This window comes from Hyalella azteca, unplaced genomic scaffold (assembly GCF_000764305.2).
Source record: "Hyalella azteca isolate HAZT.00-mixed unplaced genomic scaffold, Hazt_2.0.2 contig3434, whole genome shotgun sequence".
In the NCBI taxonomy this organism is placed as follows: Eukaryota; Metazoa; Arthropoda; class Malacostraca; order Amphipoda; family Hyalellidae; genus Hyalella; species Hyalella azteca.
The window spans coordinates 100,821-121,167 of NW_025933684.1; the positions used below are offsets into that span (position 1 = coordinate 100,821).

Below are 20,347 nucleotides of genomic sequence, written 5' to 3' on the forward strand. Positions count from 1 at the left end.
ACCTCAGTCAGGTGTAGAGTAGCTAGCTACACGAGGGCTCTTTATTCCTGGTAACAACCTCAGTCAGGTGTAGAGTAGCTAGCTACACGAGGGCTCTTTATTCCTGGTAACAACCTCAGTCAGGTGTAGAGTAGCTAGCTACACGAGGGCTCTTTATTCCTGGTAACAACCTCAGTCAGGTGTAGAGTAGCTAGCTACACGAGGGCTCTTTATTCCTGGTAACAACCTCAGTCAGGTGTAGAGTAGCTAGCTACACGAGGGCTCTTTATTCCTGGTAACAACCTCAGTCAGGTGTAGAGTAGCTAGCTACACGAGGGCTCTTTATTACTGGTAACAACCTCAGTCAGGTGTAGAGTAGCTAGCTACACGAAGGCGTAACGTACGTATAGGTGAGGGTGGAGGGACCGGTGCATACCTCATCCCACGACATCCGGTCACTGGCTCATGCCTAACCCTACTTCCGATTATAATATGTCAAGAGACGTGATCTAAGTTGGACAGTTATCTCCGCCAGGAGATTTATGATACGAAGTTACTGTTAAAAATGACAAATTTAGAAACGATCGTAGTTGGTTGAACCTGTTGCAACATTTAATATGCTTTATAACTTAATATATTGTAACCGGTTCAGAGCAACCACAATGTTTCCGTAATCACAAGCTGGCAAGTGAACGTAAGTGATCCGGTGATCGTAAGTTGCCCTGTGATCGTAAGTTGCTCCGTGATCGTAAGTTGCTCCATGATCGTAAGTTGCTCCATGATCGTAAGCTGCTCCATGATCGTAAGCTGCTCCATGATCGTAAGTTGCTCCATGATCGTAAGTTGCTCCAAGCTCCAGCCAAGGCAGAGCGCAGGCTGTGCTCGATCGCATCGACCACTGAGCGCTGGTCGATGTCCCCAGCCCTCGGCGCTGTACAAAGCCACGAGCCTTCAATTATTTGCACGCGATTGACGGAGTAATGTTTTCTGTCGAATGTTTTGTAGACCCTACAGCATGTAGACCCTCTGCAGCATGTAGGCCCTCTACAGCATGTAGACCCTCTGCAGCATGTAGACCCTCTGCAGCATGTAGACCTTCCACAGCATGTAGACCCTCTACAGCACGTAGACCCTCTACAGCACGTAGACCCTCTACAGCATGTAGACCCTCTACAGCATGTAGACCCTCTACAGCACGTAGACCCTCTACTGCATGTAGACCCTCTACAGCATGTAGACCCTCTACAGCACGTAGACCCTCTACAGCATGTAGACCTTCTACAGCACGTAGACCCTCTACAGCATGTAGACCCTCTACAGCATGTAGACCCTCTACAGCATGTAGACCTTCTACAGCATGTAGACCCTCTACAGCATGTAGACCCTCTACAGCATGTAGACCCTCTGCAGCATGTAGACCCTCTACAGCATGTAGACCCTCTGCAGCATGTAGAACCTCTACAGCATGTAGACCATCATACAGTTCCTATGGTATGTGGGGGTTAGGTTCGATTCAGCGCTACATATCAGGTACGAAGCTGCTGCGATCTGGCTAGAAAGTTGTGGTTTAGTTTTATGTATAAATCAGAACGCTTCTAGGCCGGCGACATGTGCTGTGGTGACTTAAGTGGCATGATGTTAGACCTTCTATAGCGTGTTGAGCGTCAATATCGTAGATATTTTATTGAATGCTGTGTGCCACTGTGTTATTGAAAATAATTTTAATGTTTCTATGTAACTTTCAATTTTTGAAACCCAGTCTAATCTATGATTCAATATTTTATGACTCGCGGTTCACTTCGATCGGGCTTTAATGGAACAAATTAAAACAGTGTAATTGATGTGATGGAATTTTAATACTATCAGTCAAGACCAAGTCCAACTTATTTTTTGATCCACCATAAAACAACCGACAACGCCAAAACGATTCTAAGACTAAGAACAAGCTTTCACCCATTAAGCCCCGTTCACATACCGCTGACCCAAATATGGTCGCATCCGCAGCTTAACATGGTCTCAAAGTAGAGAAGAATTCCATCAAAAATGCAAAGTTTAACTAAAAAATCTTATCACAAGTTCAGTGTTATTGTCGCACGTGCATTAAAATGCTGCTTCAGTCGAATCAGAACTCCGTGCTGACCACAGTGGGGCGGTGGATCAAAACTCCACCATGAGCTGGCGGTGCGAAACTTGCTCTGTAAAGATAGCAAGTAAAGTCGTGTTTGTAAACGTCGTTTGTTCCTATGAACTCATGCCAGGAGTTCGCGCCTTGTGTAGCCTTAAAACTAAATAAGTTATGGGTATTGTGATGCAGTGCCTGGTCGCGTGTCGATTACATTTCTTTGGTGAAGTTTAAATATGGACTACACTTGTTAATGATGAAATTATTAATTTATAACGACATTATTACTCGTTACTTCATCGAAGTTATTAATTGATAATTATGCAAAATTTGTACATCAGAAAAACTCATTTGTTAAACTTTTATTGACTTCAATATTATTGCAAAATTTCCGTACAACCCAATTTCAGTTCACCCTTCAATAGAAGTCACAATAAATGATGAAATAATTGTAATATTCCATTTATAAATATTGATCATAGACTTCACTGAAATAATCGAAATGATATTCATACAGTTAATTCCTTGTTCGTATATTATAGTTCATGTTTGTTGTCATGATGGTTCCCATGTAATTGGATGATTAACGCCATGTGCAGCCATGTTGTCGGCAGCAAACAAAAAAAAATATAACTCAATACTCACTGCAGTGAGTGACAGAGAGCGCATTTTCTCATCGACGAAAACGTGAATTCACGGAAGGACAGACAGACGGACATGGCGATCACAATAGTGCAATATTTCCATAAATGAGAAAATGCGCTAACAACTTCATGACTGCAGTTGAAATTCAACCGTCTGTGATCGTAGGTTCTGTAGCGGACACAAGTATGAACGAAGCGTCGGGAACGTGCAGGCGTTGCTGAAAATTCCCAGCGTTTGATGGTGAGGTGGTCGACGGAATGCATGGGACTGTGATGCCGACAGTATTTACGATTTTGGGAAAACTTAACGTTTCCCAGATGTTTTTATTTCTTTAAATCGCATGAGGATTAATTATTTATTATTATTTCTTAAAATTGCATGAGAATTATATGGTTTTAGCGCTGCCCTTTTTTCCTCATTTATTTTAAGACTTCAGCGTTAACCTTGAACCACATGTGCTTAAAGGTCTGGTGCGATCGTAAGTGGCAGGCTGGTCTTTATACCGCATCTAAAATTAATCCTATTGCTCCCCACGCTTTTAATGCACTATTCGATCTCATCCATCAATTTCAGACGGTATGCACTGAGCTAAGATCATCGTAAGAATTATTATCGCTCTGCCACCTCGTCTCAGACTTGTTCACACTTGTGACGCGGTATTTTTGGGCGTCCATATCGCCGGACAAGCAGTTGCCGGCCGTCGCAGGGCAGCGAGCGCTAGCTCCGAATTGCCGTACATTTTGGCGCGTATTTTCCGCTCAATTTTAAATCATAACGCAAAGCAAAGTAGTAACGTATTACATGCCTTCTGGAGCCCGATGCATTGTGAGAGAGCGTGACCGGACCAGAAAGAGAGAAAAGAGCTTACATGATATGAAACGAACGTTGCAATAAGATAAAGAGAACCTGTTTCGATAACGTACCTTTAAATCTTATAACACTCTAGACCTTCTCTCTACCATGAAGACCCTAACGCATGGTAGACCTTCTCTTTGCGCGGCCACTGTCATCACTCTTTGTCTACACCACACCACACTGAGTTGTAACCATTGGCACAAATCAGATCAGCTTTCTCGCGCACCTCGCCATTTCTAGAGCCATGTAAATATATTGAGGCGATGCATGCGTGTATATACGTTCGGGCCTTGGCAAGGTGAGAGCTGCGCGACCTCACTTCACGGAGTGCCAGTGCCAACTGAGGCATGGCTTCACCTGCACCAAACAAGCGGCAATTATCTGACCCCGGGTCATGTGGACCAGACCGTGACACGGTGCAGTGTCCGGGCCTGATGCCGGCGTTACCGTGACACGGTACAGTGTCCGGGCCTGATGCGTGCGTTACCGTGACACGGTGCAGTGTCCGGAGCTGCAGCAGCGGTACATACACTCGCAGCTGCAGCTGCACATACACTCGCAGCCGCAGCAGCTGCTCGAGCGCAGCTGCGGTCGTGACAGCTGCGGAAGCGCTTGACAATTTACAGCTAATTTAACGGTCACTTTAACGGCCTCCGAGAAATATGACCAGAGAACATCGTTTATAGTTGTTCTAGGCCGTATCCCGGCTCATGCCTAGGTGCTAGTCATACTATAGCTTGACGTTCCCAAAATTTCTTGTAATTTTCCATATAAGTAAAAGAGAATTTTCTCGCACCAATTGTTCATGTCGCGCCTACATTAATGTTGAAAAAACAATCCGTCCGTGTTTCCGACAATCCGTCTCAAACACTTGGATCATTACAGGTCAGGGTTCGAAGTTTGCGAGATGGTAGCGTCTTCCAAAATTTCAAAAGTTTTAAATCGATACTAAGTGTTTAAACAGTCGTAAGTACTTGAACGATCGTAAGTTCTGAGAAGATTGTAAATTTGGTGATGATCGGAAGTTCTCATATGATCAATAGTTCTAAAATGACGTTATAATACAAATCTCCCGACAACACAGATGTATATTAATTTTAAGTAATTAATTGAAAATGATTAATAAATTTAATTTAATAATTTACGCTGTCACCGAGCCGGCCAGTAATTAATTACTTCTGCCGCCTAAGAGCCACTAATTTGAATATGCTAATTTAATTGGTGCCTGAAGTTAATTGGTCCAGTGACCTCTCAAAACTAATGAATGGCAACCGTTTTTTTGGAGGCCCCTTCGTGTTGACTCAAATTTGTGACGTAATATTGGCGCAGAATTACGTCAACCCATCGTGTAGATTTTATCTTTGCCGTCAGCTCGCTGAAGGATTGGCTGCCACGACATTTATATTGATTGATAACGGGTTGACTGTGAAGAAGATGCCATGCACAGACCGTTTATAACACCTGAACTCACCAATGATTATTCAATTCTAGTCTTCATCTTCTTGCTCTCAATTTCATTCTTCTCTCCGTTGGTGCCACGAAATTTATTTACTAGGATGACGCCTCCATAAAATCCCTCGTAAATGAAGTAACCGCCTCAAAATAGACAAACCTTGTGAATCAGCATTTGTTGCAAAATAAAAATTTTTATCTGCAATTTCAAATAGTTTTGGCTTCGATCATTCTTTAGATTGTTAAGCGGTATAATATTTAGGCTCGCCTAAATGATGTACTAAAAATTTATTAATCATCGCCCGTACCGATGAAAATCCAACTTTAAAACCTAGAAGAGCTGTTTCGAATTTTATCTTTATGTCCGCTATACGTTACAGAAAGCAGCGTTGATTTTTCTGCAGAGATGACCGCGTTGATGGTATTTTTCATATATATTTATTTGAGGAGGCATAGGTGAGCGAAAGCTATATGGCATACACCAGTAAAAATTACAGCCTTATTGACTTCGACCGACTGCTGTCCAGTCATCGGCCATTCAATTGAATTTCCGTTGTTTATTACAAATGCAAAGACCGCCGTGTAAGATGGCAGCTTACGATGGTAGATGCGAGCGGGCAAATGTCAACCCAAGTAGACAAGCTACTATTTAGCCACCAAACCTCAGGTCCCATCAGTCTTCGGACGTTGAAATAATTTTGATTAGACGCTTTCTCAATAAGATTAGCCAGTCTCAACGTTATCAACTCTAAATTGAAAATTTTTTTTACGAAATAACTCATATTCAACATTATTTCAACTTCACATTACTAGAGGGTCTGGGCTTCAGGGCTTCATGAAACTAACTATTAAAGGGAAATCCCCTGGCCCATGTCGTCTTGCTACATTTAACATCATTTTTGCTACAGCTGCCGTTAAACAGTCCGCGTTCATGGAGCGCATAAAGTAGAAGCTAACGATTCTCGTCTTCTTGGCTCATTTGATGCGTGAAGTTACCGTAGACTTGGCCAATGGAAAACTTCGCGATGGAGAGACAAATGGTCCTCAGGATTTTATGCCTGGAATGGCTGGCTTGCCAAACTCGAATCTTCTTCCAAACTTTGGCCCTCAATTCAGAGGCCTGAAAACTATGATAAACTTAGGATCATGACAAACTTTAATGATTTAGCTCATTGTATCTTAAGACTCCATTACTAAGTAGTAGTAAAATAGACGAGAAATTTAAGCTTTTTTCAAAATTATCAGAACAATTTAAATAGACCACTGTACGTCAATATTTTAACCAATGGCAGTACATATGTACAATTTTTAAATATTGTTTTTACACGGTTGCTTAATGACCAGAGAATTCATTCATTTAAATTTTCAGGGTCGAACAATATTCTTCAGAAGACGTTAGTTGATCAAAATGCAGGTTTTATGAACTAATTTTAATTTATTAACGCCTTTTCGAATGTGACAACATTCATGTTCAAGTTACAGTATAGAAAGCATTTAATACAGAAATTTTGGTGAAAATAAGCACATGATGCACGTAAATATGACACAATACTAAAAATTGGAACCGTGAAAATAACTCCTAAACAATCTCAAAGTTCAGAATATCCGGTGGTTTTAAGATTGATAGCTAGAATCCAATCCGTAGAGATGAGGGCTCAGTTATCGTCGGTCGGATGATGTCGGCCACTGCAAGATGACGATGCTTGTGGGTTTCTGAAGCACAGTGCAAGTGACAGTCTAGTTGAGTTTGACGTTGTCGATGGTGTCACTGAACCTGTTGAATTCATCGCGGATATTGAGATGAAGTTACTCGCTTGTGATGCTTTGAGGCCTGGACTGGTTGCGAGCTTGTCTCAGGTGGCAGGATAAACGGCTGCTCAATGTCGTAGTAATTACTCAAATTACTCCATTGTAGTTCAAATTATGAAGAATTCTACGTCCTTCTTCCACTAAAATTTCGGTATTCAATACTTCCTATAACTTGAAAATGAAAGTTGTCACATTCAAAACTTCATTAACAAATTAAAATTACTTCCTTGAACCTGCATTTTGATCAACCATCGTCATCTGCAGAATATTATTCGATCCTGATAATTTAAATCACTGAAGAAATCTCTGGTCATTAAGCACCCGTGCTTAAGCAAGCTAATTCTGCCATCTTATACTAATTTCTTAAATCTGCATTACATTGCGGTCAGTTAAATAACTATTGATACCGTACCTTCATGTGCTTGCAGCTTGTGAATATCATGCGCAGGATATATACGAAATTGAAAGCATTCTTCACAAATATCCTCAAATGCCACGAAGAAACATAAGATCGCAACCTATCAAGGTATTTGGAATCTAGGCATTAACGTGCTGCAAATGTTTCAATTTTGTAAAATGATAAAGAAAATACATAAATCATTGCAAACTGTATTACGTTAGAATGTGTTTTTTATGTGTGTGTGAATGTGTGTATGTCCTGCAATGACGATCAAAAAGCAGAACTCGACCCTGGACTACATAACCTTAAGTGCACCATGCTTATCTTGTAAAGCATCATGAGTGTTTTTTTAAGAGAAAATGAAGCTAAAATTGCAGCAATTCTAATGATGAATTTCATAATACAAAAGAATAAATTCAATCAGTCATGAATTTTAGCTTCTACTATGATTTTCATTTACGTCAAAAGTTAATTTATTTCAAAATGAATAATGATATATTAAAATATTGTAAAAAATGTTAGCGAGCCGTATCATTAGCGTATCATTCAGTGAAGAAAACTTTTAGTGATTGAGGTTTCATCAAATTAAAGAATAAATTCGGAAACTCTGAGGCGAATATTATAGTGTTATTTCTATGCTGAATTATAACATCAATGTTGTGTGAATGGTATACAGTGTAACTGTACAGAACCCAGGAGACTTCATCATCATGCTACACGATTCCCTCCATACCACAAAGTAACCGAATGCTCTCACCGTAAAATTTTCATTAGAGTATAGCACAGCATTAAATAAGAAATTATCTGTACCTTTTGGCTACAAGGCCTCATGACTTATTCGATATTCGTACATAATATATTGCGGAGAATAGATATTCCAGTGCATATATCAGTGTCACATTTTCAGACTGGGTGTTATTATTCCAAAATAAATGTGATATGTATTTCCAACCTTTAGCGACTAATTATATATTTACTGATATTTTCAGTAAAAAACATGAAGACATGATTTATGTTAGAATTCTTCGTGTAATAATATACTCAAGTCGTTGTGTGTCATTCAAGGTTTGAATGCCCTTGAGCCATTAATTGAGACTCTTTGAGACTTTATAATTAAAGTGCTCTCAATTTATAAGCTTTAGTTTGCTTTTGTTTCTTTATTCATATGTACCTATCATCCTTTCTCTATAAAAGCTTGTACCGGCGGTGATCTATAACTTGCAGTTTACTCTAGTCGGAGTAGAGTAAACATTTTTAAACCGTGCTTAGTGCTTCAGTATTTCAATGTAGGTATCGATTTCTTAAGAGGTTTCTTCTCATTTATGCAACATTAATGATCAATAGAATCTACGTGTTTTCAATACCAATTCGTTTCCTACAATATTTTCAACCATGTAGAAAGTTAGATAGGGAAGTTGCCTTAGGCCGTTGCCCCAGCGACCACTAGATCTTCGATCTTGAAGTCGCTTTTCTATTCGAAAATTTAACCTACACTCTGTAGTGTTCAAAGAAATTACTCTGACGAACGTTGGAAACTTTTTACAAGGCCTTGCCAAGTCACTTATACATTCTAGCCCTTTATTTTGTCCAGTGTATTCATAACAGTGTCAATTTTAGAGCTGGGAGCAAAGTTGCGTGTTTTCGTTTGAGTGTCGGTGGTGTTTGTGGCGATGCAGTGAACACGACAGGAAGGGTTACACTCCGTGTCACGCCAGGCATCAATTATTCAGGTCGGTATTGACGAACTCACTTGTGCTGCTGGAACTTCCGTGCCCTCTAAGTGGGTCTGTCGTGCTGCTGTTCACTTCGTTCAGGGTGGGGCCGTTGATGGGGTTTTGGAATAGGTATGTGCTGGTCCATCATCAACCAGTTTGCCACCCCACCCATTTAAATCAAGTTGTATAACTGGTTTCAAATGAAGTTGATGCCAACAACGACGCCTCTGTAATCGTTGATGAAGGGATTAATGGTGTGGTTATTGTTGATGTCATTGATTGCTATCAGGAATGGCCGGGCTCCATCGAGCGAGGCAAGAATATTCAGTGAACTTCATTATTGAGGATCATAATTTTTTTCTAAGCAAGAGAAAGAAAATTTACAGTACAAAAAGCAAGTGGGGTCTTGCCCAGAATCATTAAATTAGAATAAATATACGGTCTAACCTAATTGTGTCTATTACCAACAAAATGCAAACATCTGTGGTGTTCAAAACTGGGCTTTGGTTCAAGACTCTCAAGATAGCTTTAGAAATGAAAAAAAAAACAGTCGGTACACGTGTTATCGTGAGAAGGTCAGGAAGGTCAGTCAAGGTTCTAACCGATTAATCTCACTGGATATTGAGGACACTTTGAATAGAGCACTAAAGGCAGTACGGTGCTGCTTCCGGGAGGCTTTGTTATCTTGCTGCAACATTCGGCAACTATGGTTTTGGTTTACTTCTTGTGGTTTTGCTGCCACTCACATGCCTGCCTTACTGCCGCAGCGATCATTATCATAGAACTGGTTGCTGTGGTTTTTGCTGTTCAATGGTCTTACATGATGTCACAGCAAAGAATAACAATAATAAATTTGACACAAGTTTTGTTAACTTGAATCCCTGACTTGACTGCGCTGGAACCTTTGATGGTGATGGGCGTTTTTGTTTATATCGATTTACTGTCAATGCAATCTGATGTCGATGCTGTTGAATCATTTTTAATTGCTGTTGATACATCCCTGGTGATAGTTTACATGATCACGTTAGTGTGGTTGTGGCTATAGTGTGGCTGAGGTCATCACCAGGGAGGTGATTTTGTTTGGCTCCACCAACCTCACCGCATCAATCTCGACGGCTTACAGGACCAAGGAGAGGAAACAACAACATCCGCGTTAGAGAAAAAAAAACATTGTGAGTCGGTCAGTGTTTGATGGTCGGCCTGCCAATGAACGACAACTCATTATGCGATAAAAGGCAGATTTCATACCAATTCACTGCCCCTGGCATGTTGAATGATGATTTCACATGAAATAATGAACTTCCAATTCGACATTTTAACATTCGGCATCTAATAACTACTTGTATCTAGTAAATTTATATCTAATAGCCTCGTGTGCTGGTGTGCGTTGTGAGAATTGCACGTAATGAAGAAGAGAGCGTTTTTCCCACCCGAGGTCATTAGGGTTAAAAAGCCCGCCCCCTTTTTTTGCTCCGTCCGCTATCCGTATTCGTCATCCTGGCATCCTATTTTTAATGCTACCTTATTATTAATTTATTTTATTATTAAAATAATAAGTTAATCTATTAATTGTTAATTTAGTAACACATCCGATGAATTTAAAAGATTGACTGTAATTTCCACTTGGTTCGGTGGCTGATCGCTGGCCAGCGATGGGGCGGCTATAATTAATAGTTAAAGTTGCTCTCTAGCTCGCCTCGACTTGACCTTTGGTGCCGGCATGTCACCCGCCTCGCTCTCTTAGCTGCGCGTGCTTGCATCCACCGTCCCACATACGATACGTATATGCCTTATATCCTCTTGGATTTTTTGGAAAAACTAGGAGGTATGTATGTTTCTTTTTTAACGGCATTTAATAGAACTTGTTTGGGGGAACATTTTTGATAACAAAAAGTTTCCAGATAAGTGCCTGGAAGATGTATTTTTTCTCGTGTTGCAGTAGTTTGATGTAACGCTATGACATTTGTACGTGCGCTATTAAGAACATAACTTGGCGTTACGATTCCAAAATTGTTAGTTTAAATTCAAATCTGCCGATTTATTTCGATGACAAAACTAACGTAATTGTAAAGCCGATGAAAATCACATTCCTTACTGAAATGAAAGCAATTTCTGGTAGGGGTGAAGATGGAACATAAGATTGTCACAGAAATGCCGAGCATCGTGTTCGCTCGCGGGATAATCTCTCATTGCACCGGAATCATTCAGAGAATAAGTGTTGGTTACTCATATTTTTACTTTAGTGATTATTAGGTTAGAATGTTGGTTATTAAGTCGGTATAAGTTATTTATCAATTTTTTTCACGCGTTGATTTTTAGATTTGTGGGTGTATTATTCTGTTAATGTGAATATTTCATCCGACAAACCAATATAAAAATATATCAATGAAGATTTTATTCGTCTCGATCTTATAAACATTTATTTTATTAGATTCTATTCGTGGAGTTTTTAGGTTCAGTTGGAATTACATGAAATGAAATATTGATAATATGTCAATTTTAGTCCAATATGAAATGGAGGACCAAAGACTAAATTAGACGACCTAAAAAAAGTAAGCCAAGCATTAAGTAAGCCATTAGTATGTCGCCGCAACTAAGCCCCGAATATGAAGCTCTTCAGAAGATGTGTGCAATGTATTCCTTATGTCGATGTATTCATAGTTACAGCCGACACTATGACGTCCTTATTAAGGTGCCCCTTACGTAACAGTCCTTATGTTACGCAGTTAACATCGTAATCAATCTAATATAAAGCGTATATTTTTTTATTCAAATACTGTGAGTAGGATTCCGAAGTGTCAAGTCCTACAAAGATTGTAATGTAGGATGTATTGTTTGTGATGAGCAGGTAGGATGACGAGCGTGACGGGCTGATGGATTCGTCGTCGCTGCTCCGAGGATCCGCCGGTGAGGAAAATTCGGAAGTAGCGGAACCGGCAGCAAGCAACAGTGTGCTCAGTGGCGGGCCTGTATTGATCCACCTCCTCCTCCACCTCCATCTCCTCCACCTCCTCCACCTCCTCCACCTCCACCTCCACCTCCTCATCCTCCACCTCCACCGTCTCCACATCCTCCTCCACCTCCTCCACCACCTCCTCATCTACCTCCACCTCCTCCACCTCCTCCACATCCTCCTCCACCTCCTCGTCCTCCTCCACCTCCTCCACCTCCTCCACCTCCTCGTCCTCCTCACGCTCCAACTCCAATTACCTCCACCTCCTCCACCTCCTCCACCTCCACCTCCTCCACATCCTCCTCCGCATCCTCCTCCACCTCTACCTCCTCCATCTCTACCTCCTCCACCTCTACCTCCTCCACCTCTACCTCCTCCACCTCTACCTCCTTCACCTCTACCTCCTCCACCTCTAACCACCACAAGCACCACCGCCACAAACACCTCTATCACCCTGTATTCAGTGCCAATGATGTTATTGATGCCACTCCAGTAAGGACGCGTTGCTTTACATGTACCACCGAAAATGTCGAGATCCTCTTTCATGCACTGCCCTTTTCGCGTAATGCTTTCATAACGTAATGCCTTTTAGGGTACTGCTTTTTCACGTATTGCCTTTTTCAATGCGCAGCGTTTTTGTGTACTGCATTTTCAATGCACTGCCTTTTACGCGTACGGCCTTTTCAATGCACTGCCTTTTACGCGTATTGCCTTTTCAATGCACCGCCTTTTTTTACTGCATTTTCAATGCACGGCCTTTTGCGCGTTCTGCCTTTTCAATGCACTTACTTTTTGGCGTACTGCCTTCTTACTGCACTGCCTTTTTTGCGTACTGATTTCTTAATGCCCTGGCTTTTTCACGCAGCACCTTCACTATAACACTATACGTGATGTCTCATGTCACCCTTGCTGCTGCTGATTATAACCTGACACCGAGTGACGCTGGGCTACTAAGGATTACCTTTCATTATTGCCTTTCAGCAGAATTGATTCATATCCTTTACCGGCCTATTGAGCCTATTATTATCCGCTTCCTATGTATGAAGATTTCAATCTCTGTCTTTGATGTGCTGGATATAAGTATTTTTCCTGACACTAGGATTTACGATGAGCATTTTATCAAGATTGCTGTTGAGTTATGTTCAAAACTTACAATTCTCCTTTCATTGGAAGCTTTAATTCATCGGGATGATGCTTTAATAATAATATAAGATTTAATTCATCGTGATGTATAGAGTAAAATGTTTAGAAAGATGCAATGGAGAAAAGATTCCTGCGAAATGCCTGGAGGGAAATGTTTGCTGTGAAATTCTTAAAAGGAAATGTTTGTTGTGAAATGCTTGAAGGAAAATATTTGTCGCAAAATGCTTAAGGGGAATCGTTCGCTGAAAATTCTTAAAGGAAAATGTATGCATTGACTAATTGAAGGGATGGGTTTGCTGTGATAAGTTTGAAGAGAAGTGTGTGCAATGAGTAATTACAGAGATATATGTAGATGCTGCGAAATTTTTGTAAATAATAGTTTACAGAAAAGTGCTTGAATAATGGGTTCGAAGGGGAGTATTTGAATAAAAGTGTTTGTTAAAGGGATGTCTGCGTACTGAAATGCTTGATGGGAAATACCTGCTAAGAAGTTTTATTTAAAGAGGAATATTTGCAGAAAAATATTGTTTGAGAAGGATTTACAGTAAATTGTAATGAAAAAATTATTTAAATTGAATTAAAATGAAGTGTTAGGAGGGAAGTATTTGGATTAAAGTTCCATGTGTGATGTATAAAGTAGCAATACAAATGCACCCGCGGTCATCACTCTGATGAGTCATGGCGTGAGTCACTCTAATGAAGGACCAGTCGCCCCAGAGCTTCCAGCACTCACTCGGCTGCGTGAGAGCTAAGCCTTACATTTCATGAATTGTAAAAAAAATCCCGTAATTTAATTCATTCTTAAAATTCTTTTTCATGTATAAAAACATCGAGAAATTATCTAACTACCTTGCAAGAGTGATTTGGAAATATTACGTAACCTGAGAGGACCGGTTACTTGTAGCAGTAATGCATGTATGATACGATGACTTACAAATACGAAATATTCAACATAACACCGACTAGCACCGGCGTGATGATGAGAATCTCGTAAAGAATAATTGGCAGACGAGAATGAAAAGAGAATTTGCGACTCTGGTGTCATCCGATTTCTGCGAATTAACGAGCAATAATGAGACAAACACCACTTTTTTAGCGAGCAAGTAGACGGCAACAGCACGATAGAAGTTATCGGTGGCGCGCTCGGGATCAAAATTTTACGTATTGCCTTCTTGTGACAGTTACGAGAAAAATTCATGTCCAGGAACACTCAACCTTTGTGGCACCGACTTACCGGTAGGATTTTTGATGGAGAGTTTATTGGATCTGATTACTGCAAATCTACCGCGGCATAGACAGCAGACAGCAACACTATCATGACAGGTTTACAGACCAAGCCTGCTTTCCTGCAGGAGCGTCAACCAATGCAGCTATGGGACCAGTTTTCATTATGATTCACATGAAATTATATTCAACTGTCCGGGTAACACGTTATAGTTCTTTAACCAAGACATTTTCTAACATTCAACTCAGGCATCGTGGCGAGTGAACTTATCAACAATAGTCTCTGTGTTTACAAATCGCGGTAGTGAACCTATCATTTCGTGTAAATCCGTAAATAATCCCTTTTCATTCTCTTAATCGGTGCAAGCTCAGTCCAACTTTTTTATAAACATTGAGCATTGAATTCTGCAGATTTTGTTACTAGTTAAACATGAATAGGATTTTTATAGAACTACATTGTAGTCTCAGGATAAGGTCTCTGATTTACTCGGTTAAAAATCTCAATCTTTTGAAATTCTAACACATAAAACGACTTATTTTGGTTGAATAATAACATGGGACTCTCTTAAATAGCAGGGAAATCAAGATCTTTTATCATGCGAGTGAGAGATCTTAGTACGACTTTGGGAAAAATATTCTGGTAAAATTTAGCTTCACGAGTTGCGTTGCTCCGTTTAAAAACGATGACTGTCTAATTGTCTCAGCTTGTGCCACCAGTGCGGTATGATACTTGCATTACAGTATTTTTTCTGGTTTTCGTTTTGAACATTATTAGTATATTTACAGATATAAATTTCTTTGAGAATTTTTGCTGCTGCACAAGTTCCTGTGGTGCATTTAGTTATAACATTTGAGTTGCTCATTAACATGTCTGAATGAATGGGTTTTACGTTCTGTGTGCAAATTTTCTGTCAGCACCAACACACATTATATTTTAGATGACAAGATTTTTTGTTAGCTTGCTTGGAGCCTCCGTTGGTAAGAGAAGGCAAATGTAGCGAATGAGCTAATGAAGTTGTCACTATTTTATTTTTTTTTTTTGTGGTCTTGCGTCGGATTGTCATATATGCTTCCAGGAGACATTGCAAGTCTGAATAACGGCTAGTACATCACCACTAATATTACGAAATTTATGTTAAAATAACTCGAGCATATTTAAGAACTAACATGCGATCTATTCAATAATGCATGTCAATTCAGACTCCCGGACCGACAGTTTGATTGATGCCATAGAAACCTATGCTGGACTGACGCTAGATCAGCTCAGGCAGGAAATATATCAGCCAGAACAGCAGCTAAATAGGCTGAGACAGCAGCTAGATCAACCGACCCTGCAGCTAGATCAGCCGACAATGCAGCTAGATAAGCCGATACTGCAGCTAGATAAGCCTATACTGCAGCTAGATAAGCCGATACTGCAGCTAGTCTAGCTAGATAAGCCGATACTGCAGCTAGATAAGCCGATACTGCAGCTAGATAAGGCGATACTGCAGCTAGATAAGCCGATACTGCAGCTAGATAAGCCGATACTGCAGCTAGATCAGCCGACACAGCAGCTAGATCAGCCGATACTGCAGCTAGATAAGCCGATACTGCAGCTAGATAAGCCGACACAGCAGCTAGATCAGCCGACACAGCAGCTAGATCAGCCGACACAGCAGCTAGATCAGCCGACACAGCAGCTAGATCAGCCGATACTGCAGCTAGATCACCCTAGATATCATGAAGATTGGACAGTGGGGAAGGCGATAGGCATAGAATTGCCCAAAGTTGGATGAGAACTAATCAGTTATTCAAGTATTTGTCATGAGCATATATTAGAAGTGAATAAAAATGACCTAATATATATATTCAATAAATTTTTTGTCACCTGCATTGGAATGTGTGTATAAATTTGGATGCCACAGAGAAGTTTCTGCTAAATCACTGCATCAGTTAGCTTTTCTGGAATTACTAGCGCAAAAAAATAATAGTTGTTTTCACGAATAGTAGAATAGTGGTTGATGTCATGAATAACAGAATAATAGTTTATATCATGAATATTAAGATAATTGTTGATATCACGAATATTATGATAATGGTTGATATCATGAATATTAATATAATAGTTGATATCATATATATTAGGATAATAGATGATATCATAAATATTAATCATGAATATTAGAATAAAACTTTGTCATGAATATTACAACAATAGACGTTATGAATATTATAATAATAAACGCCATGAATATTATAAAGCCCACATGAGGGCGACGCAGTGCGGTTGCTACGGCGGTGGTGACGCACGAGGCGCGTCGTGAGGCGGCGTCTTGCGTTGCCATGGCGCCGAGCCTGCGAGAGGATCAATTCCAGCCCGTACTGTACCTGCAGATACTGTACCTGCAGATACTGTATCTGCAGATACTGTACCTGCAGATACTGTACCTGCAGATACTGTACCTGCAGATACTGTACCTGCAGATACTGTACCTGCAGATACTGTACCTGCTGATACTGTACCTGCTGATACTGTACCTGCAGATACTGTACCTGCAGATACTGTACCTGCAGATACTGTACCTGCAGTGAAGCAATATGGTTTTAGGAATGTAACCTCAGAAGCGAGGTTTGCTGAAACAAAATATTTGGGAATCTTCAGAGACCAAAATGAACATAAATGTGAAGGATCTTACATTTTAAAGTGAAATCTACTTACTATATTAAATGCCATTACATATCATGTAAGTTAAGTGCGATGGAGCAAGCTAATTTTCAGTTAAATTTATTACCGTTTTAAGAGCGACATCAAGCCATGTGCTTTTTTATATCTGATCGCATTGTTGCAAATGGCGGTAAAACATATTTATTTCAGAGTGAAGTTTGATATATTAAAAGGGAATATATGCTTTTTATAAACTAGATAACTCATCAACTTGAAGGTTTATACCAGTAGCGCTCCAAGGTGCTGATGCATATCTATACCGTACCTTGCTATTGATACATATCAGCATTGTCTCATAATGTCGTCAGCATTGCCAGGCAATCGCGTCTGCATTGCCTGATGTTGGCATCAGCATTGCCTGGCAATCGCGTTAGCATTGCCTGATGATGGCGTCAGCATTGCCTGATGATGGCGTCAGCATTGCCTGATGATGGCGTCAGCATTGCCTGATGATGGCGTCAGCATTGCCTGATGATGGCGTCAGCATTACCTGATGATGGCGTCAGCATTGCCTGATGATGGCGTCAGCATTGCCTGATGATGGCGTCAGCATTGCCTGATGATGGCATCAGCATTGCCTGATGATGGCGTCAGCATTGCCTGATGATGGCGTCAGCATTGCCTGATGATGGCGCTACCTTAATGCGCTGGCCGGGCCAGTGAATTAATTTCAATACCCAAAAATCGAACGGTTCATTTGGGTGTGAACCTCCGACCAGTGCTCAGTTGAGAGTTTTTTTTTAATATTTTAAAATCTTCTTCAAGGCTGCATTGACCGGTCCTTACTGAAAGCTTTTAACGAGGATTAAGCTGGATACCAAACCAGTTCCCTCTTGTGCTTCAGAAACCAGTCTGCTCATTCAATTATATTAAATAATTTATCAATCTCTCATGTATTCGTCACTCTCTTTCACAATACCTCACTCTCTTTGCTCTCCACCATCCTTCTTCTCAGTCTCCTTCACGCTCACTCACTGTCCCTCACTCTTCCTCCCTCACATTCACTCTCTCTTGAGCTTGCTCACTTCACATCTTTGCACTCCAACGCTCTCCCTCTCTCCTTCTCTCTCGCTAATTCCGCCGCTCTCTCTCAAGTCTTCCTTGCTGTTATCACTCTCCCCCACGCTCTCTCTCTCGATCCCTCTAACTTGCACACTCACTCTTACTAAATAACCCTTCTTTCCCGCGCTCTCTTATGCTCTCGCTCATCTCTTCCTCTCTCAGAGCACTCACCCCTGACCTTCTCGCTGGGCACAAAGCCTCTCGATTACGCTCTCTCACTCTCTCTCTCTCTCTCACTATTTCTCAAACTCTCTCACTCTATCTAACTCTCTCTCTCCCCCTCATCTGTTTCATGCTGCCCCTCAATCTCTCTCTCTTCCCCCTCCCCCTCTATGCTTCGATCGAGCTCTAAATTCAGGCTTGGCATCCCCCAGCCAGTAACCCAATTACAAATATAACCGACGTAGGAGCCGCATCAGACTGGGCCAATCTCCTACTGTAGCTTCCGGTATACCAGCAATAATTTTCACGAGGGTTCAACATTTGCCTCTCCTCTGTATAGTTTTTGTTAACCCTCGTCGATAGCCAAGTCATTTGTTGTCAGAATTTTGACTTTCAGGATTTAGCTACTCTAGTTTCTCTGTTTTAATATCATAGTCTTATGATTACATGCACGACAATTGTAGTACGTAGCCCCTTGTGTAACCATTGTCGTGGATTTGGAGCGTGAACTAATTTGTTCTGCTGCGTTAGAAAAACGACTATAAGAATAATTTGTTCCAATTTTTTATTATATGAAATTTAATTAGTGTGTGTTAAATAATGCAAATTTGAAATGAAAACTTGCTAACCAGTTAATGTTAACCAGTTAATGTCACTTAACAAGTTTCATGAATAAGCGGTTATGTTTTTATGCTAAACAGTGAAGCTACATTTTCCTGGTTTAAAAAAAATCAAAGAGTCTTAGTTTCCTTCTTATTTGCTTTGAGTAGAGAGGAGCGCTTCCATTAATTATTAAAAATATTAATTTGGGTCAAGATTCAAATCTAAGAAGGATTTCATTTTCTAATTTATATCATACACACATTTTTAAATTACAAAGTTTAATTTAATTTTAGTGAACTTATAGAAATGATGAGAAATTTGCGAATGACTTCCAGGAATTCATGGAAGCTCACAAGTTTGGAGTACATTTTCGAGATATTATATAGATAAATAATATGTATGTAAAATATTTCAATGAACTTGGAGATCATAACAAATATGATTTATTATTTATATCAATGTGTTCGCAGATGTTAAAAAGTTTAAGTATTACTGCAATGAGTTTGGTGAAGATAACACATTAAAGGTTATTTCTATAAGTTTCATGAAAATAACAAGTTTGAGGGTAATTCCTATAAACTTTCACGAAACAACGAATTCAAGAATCATTGCCTAGATATAATAAGATCCCTGTCACTCTCAGACGACGTGTACATGATATAGAGTCATGTAGTGCACATTACGATTCAGTGTAGAAGCTTTTAATAATTTTTATTCTGTTTATTAGTTGTTGTAATTTTTTTATTAGTTTAAGAACATACGTATGTGAAAAAATATTTTTGAAATAAAAAGATGTGGAATTAGCTGCTCAGGAACGTTGTTTAAATGGCAGACGGAGACAGAGATGTGGAGAGCCGAGGAAAACAAGGAGATTAATGTAGAATTTTCTACAAGTAATATCAAGCTACGTTAATGTGAGAATAAAAGAAATTATTAAGTGAGAAAATGGAGGAATGTGAGAGGATAAGATTAAGTCAGATTAAAGGAGTAAGAAAATTTTATTTGGAGAGAGGAGAAGTAATATTGAGAGAAAAAATAAGACATTACGACAAAAATAAGAGAAAATTCTAATCAAGAAGAAGCGGTGAAGGTTCATGAGAAGAGAGGATGAGAATAAATAATAAGAGCGATGAGAAGGCAGACCAGGTGGAGCGGCCACCAGCCTATCAGCTTTAGCTTGCGTGGCGAGCGCGCCACTCCTTCTGTGTCACCTCTGGGCTGTGTTGTGCTGCTGTTATGTGCTGTACTGTCTTGTTTTCCTGCACTGTGCTGTGCCCCAGAACTGTAATGTTTTGTAGGGCTGTGTCGTGATAGACTTCAGTGTTGTGCTTCGCTGTAGGACGACGCTATACCGCGCTTTGTGCTGCTGCACCTGTCCTGTAGCATTGTCTGATATTTCATTTGTATTGATATTTTGTTTCACGATCTGATTACCTGTATCGCGCTGTTGCAGTGCAATGCTATGCCGCTGGACTGTTGATTGTTTTGACATGTTGTTGCGATTGACTTTTCTGCA

At 40.2% G+C, this 20,347-nt stretch overlaps 2 protein-coding genes across 5 annotated transcripts in view; one reads left to right on the forward strand and one right to left on the reverse strand.

Moving 5' to 3' along the window:
- The window catches only part of LOC108680018 (potassium voltage-gated channel protein Shab), a 42,607-nt gene extending 38,678 nt beyond the window's left edge, over positions 1-3,929 (reverse strand). For all 4 annotated transcript variants that reach the window (XM_018168773.2, XM_018168772.2, XM_018168771.2 and 1 more), the window contains exon 1: positions 3,670-3,929. The gene's annotated coding sequence lies outside the window, so the exon portion shown is untranslated. The remainder of the gene's footprint in view (positions 1-3,669) is intronic.
- LOC108680019 (potassium voltage-gated channel protein Shab) overlaps positions 1-20,347 on the forward strand; it is a 92,784-nt gene that overhangs the window by 41,399 nt on the left and 31,038 nt on the right. The window contains exon 2 of the mRNA XM_047879619.1: positions 11,826-11,884. The gene's annotated coding sequence lies outside the window, so the exon portion shown is untranslated. The remainder of the gene's footprint in view (positions 1-11,825; positions 11,885-20,347) is intronic.